The sequence below is a fragment of the Solanum dulcamara genome, chromosome 2 (genome assembly GCF_947179165.1).
Source record: "Solanum dulcamara chromosome 2, daSolDulc1.2, whole genome shotgun sequence".
Taxonomy (NCBI): Eukaryota; Viridiplantae; Streptophyta; class Magnoliopsida; order Solanales; family Solanaceae; genus Solanum; species Solanum dulcamara.
Window position 1 is genome coordinate 24,699,587 of NC_077238.1, and position 4,257 is coordinate 24,703,843.

The following is a 4,257-nucleotide window of genomic DNA, read 5'->3' on the forward strand; positions in this document are numbered from 1 at the left end:
GGATAGAAAGAAATCAATTTTTGATTGGTCATGCCTTGACTTTAATTGGTACCAATGATTAGTATTATGCATATGAATCAACTTCAACTACTTACAGACGAATTTGAGGTCAACTTTGAAATAATCCCTATAGTTTCAAATAGTACCCCAAACATACTTAAGCTTTTACAGGATCTGTTCATCTTGCATCAATTAGGGGGTTAGAATTATTTGTATCCTCAAAATTTCAAGTGTCCTTACCGCAATAAAGTCCTAACACAAAATAGAAGAATTTAAATTGTAGGACATTTTGAAAGTCACTCACACTCAGAAAGATGTTCAATGTACGAGACTGAGATACCATATGCTTGGCCCACATGTAAGTATCCACTTATGTAAGAACACCAAAAATGGGATCAAGTAGAACTTGTTATCAGATTATAATGTAGACCTGGAATGGGTAAGATAATTATTTGGATAAAGTGACTATTTCCTCCTTAAGCATTGCACAATGCTCTCAATTAATATTTTTCATTTTTGTACTTGATCTTTGTTTGCTTGGTGTTGTTTTTTCCCTCTTCTTTTTTTGAGCCTTCCTCCTTTTATTTGGAGTTTTTTTTTACTATCATATTTTCCATCTTTCACATTGCTATCCAACTTGAATCTTTCCAGTGCACTCATGGAGATGGGGAAAAATAGATGTAGTGCATTTGTGCACTCAAAAGGATATAGGCTAAGATGTGGTTATAGAAATAAAAATGTTTTAGGCTAAAAAAGGGAAACACTATGGAACACATATTATTCGATAGGTTTATAAGGCACAATTGGATCAAAGAAAGGCTACAATCCTTCACCAAATTAAATGTTGCTCAAAATATCGCCTCAACAAACATTCGAGACAAGTTCTAGATCAACAAGCCATGCCATTGAACTTTATATCTAAAGCTCACCACACAATGCACATGAAATAATGAGGTCGAATTTGTTTTAGCCTTATCTTTAAGCAAGAGAATTTCTCAAGAGTGACATAAGTATAATCATGAGGTACCAAAAGAAATCTATGGGTCACAACATAGTTGGTCAACTCTATCATGTCAAATAGTTTAACACTTTTTTTCCTTATGCACACTTCTAAGTATGTTGGTACCAACCAAGTCAAGTGACCTTTTATGTAGAAAGAATGATCTTTTTTTAAGGAATATTGAACCCATAAAATGTCACAACCTGAATCCGGGTGTGATGACACTCTTCTCAATCCACAGAGACAAATTAGCCCAAAACCCAATAAAAATGGATAAACTCAAAAATAGTATAATAAATAGGTAACTACAATAAATGCGGAAGTCTTAAATAACTATAAAACTCCAAAGATTGGATGTCACATGTAAAAGCCTCTAGAACAGTAGAATAGAAATAAGCATAAGTCTCAAAAATGTATTTGTCTCTCAAATAGAACAAAAGCATGAAAATGAGCAAGAGGGATCGCCGACATCAACAACTACCTTTCAAATGTCTCCAAAAGCCATGGATGAAGAGAAGGGGAATCTAAATCACTGCCCGGGCTTAAAACCTACATAGATGTACATAGAAAGGGGTGAATACCAAACATCACAGTACCCATCAAGTAAAATAGTAAACAATCTAAAGCTAAATAAAATGATTACTCCTGACACTCCATCCAAACCTCTTATAACTACAACATGTAAGTAGAACAATCCAATCTAATAGCCTATGCACAGATATAGCTCATGTAGCAAGTAAGTTAATACACTTACACAACCCAACAGATAGTGTCAATATCGCATTTATTCCAGTCTCAATAGCTCACATACTAAGGCAAATAGTCAGATAATCAAGTCAATGCAAACAATGCAATGAGATGAATGCCCAATGTAATGCTAAAATAACAACACGACACGTGGCACGTCCCTCGATGCAATAATATAACAATCACGGTGCGTGGAACATCCCTCGAATCCTCTTTGTTACACTTTTCCATATTCATTTAGCCGGAACCACTTCCCTTTGGCGAATTTCATAAAATGGGGGACCTCAATCATATTAGAACCCAAATGCAAATGAGGATAATCATGCAATCGATGGGAAGGGAATGAAGTCCAATATCATATGCAATTCATGCCTCTAATAACACCACGTAAGCTTCACAACGAGTCAACAAGGTTAACTCAATTCAATAGGCCAATTCATTAGGTTAATCTCTCATCTATAACCTCGATTAATCAATTCTAAGCATTTTCATGATTCATTAACAAGTTGATACTAATTTCAATCAATTCGCATAGCACGTATCAAGAATTCACATTCTATGAAGCTTACAAAGGTTTAGAATTTTACTTTCCTCGATTTCGTACTCAACTACTCTGAAACTTGGATTTTCCCTTTTGTCGGCGCTCCGAATAGTAGGAATCTAATTAAATTATGGAACTAATGACACCCAAATTATAATTTTGAAACCCAGGCCAAAATTGACCCAAAATGATAACCCACTATAAAGAATGAAACATATGTATCATAAATAGTCCAATGACACCCATATTGATAGATTTCAAAATCGGGGGTAAAACAGTTAAAAAATTAATAAATTTCAAAAAGGGATAAAATCTGAAATATTATTGTAAAATCACGTTCTACTAGTAATAAGAAATTCATGGTTGAAAAACCCACAAAATTTGAGTAAGAATCTTGTCCCAATCTACTATTTCGAGTTCATCAAAAATCAAGGGATTTGGGGTTCAAAATCTAGGATTTGGAAGTCAAAATCTCAAGATATTAAATGGAAATGAAGGGTTTTAGGTAGAAAGTCACTTAACCAATGTTTTTCCACAAAAATGCTCCTTCAAATTACCTTCTCCGAGCTCTCACAAGTTAAAAATGGAGAAAAAGACTCAAAATCCCATCTATAAACTCTCTAATGTAGCTAAAGCGGACGTTTGCTAAAGTTGACATTGTTCGCTTTTGTGGACGTTCGCTTTCGCGGTCAATGTTCGCTTTCGCGACGTTCCCTAAAGCAGACATTATTCATTTTTGCGGAAAATGTTCGCTTTTGCGGACGTTCGCTAAAGCCGACATTGTTTGCTAAAGCCAACCCTGCACCAGAAAATCAGAAAATTGAAAGAGGGGAAAGTTCAAGTCTTTGATTGGACCCTCGAAATTCATTTGGAGTACGATAAAAATAAACCGAATATGCAATCCCATGAAATTCGACCTTCCAAATTCAATGGAATTATCGGATTTCCAAAAAAAAATTGTTATGATGGAATTAATCTCTTGGACCCTTTATTGGTCTAAAACTCAACTATTCGCCTAACAACTCAAAATGAAGATTAAGGTCCCAGGGCTCTAAGTCAATGGTCAACTAGACCAAACTCGATGTTTCGAACACAATGGAACCATCAGAATTCGAATTTGAGATCTTCTTGACCCGAAATCTGATAAGTCACAACTAAACTAGTTTCGACACTTGAAATACTCAAATTACCCACGGAACCTCTAAAAATTACAACGAAGCCATTTTTAGCATTAGAATCACCTCCCAAAACCAATTGAACCATTAGAATTCCAATCCGAGCACCTAAACCCAAATGTTGACCAAAGTAAAATTTGAATTAAAGTTTAACTCAATTTCAAACTTCGGACCTAAATTCAACGTTTCAACTTCAAATCTGATTCCGACAACTCTCCTAGACCAATTTCCATATTTCGGAACTAATAAAATTAACGGAATTTCATTTTGAGACTCGAAACTCCAAATGACTTCAAAACTCAAAATTTGATAACTTAAGCCTTAAAAACTCATTTCTCAAGCAAAACCTCAATTTTTCACAAGATTTTTAAAAATCAATTTTCAAACCCAATCTAATCAGGGCAGCTGTCAAGAGAGGTAAAATGGTAATTTTTCAAAAATTTCTAAAAATGACCTTTAGGGTCATTAGATCACCCACCACTAACAACCATGTTCGTCCTCGAGCATAAAGTAAAGGAAAGTACCTAGATCCTTAAAAAGCTATGGATATCGGGCCTGCGCATCATCCTTCGATTCCCAAGTTACCTCTTCGACTGAGTGGTTCCTCCACTGACGCTATCTCCTTGATTCTAAAATTACGGACCTGTCTATCAATGATGGCTATGGGTTCCTCCTCAAAAGTCAAATTTGGACCCATCTCTACCGTGTCAAGAGATGACACTTGGGACTCATTTGGAACATACTTCCGGAGCATAGAACTATGAAACACCGGATGTATCGCTTATAAGATAGGT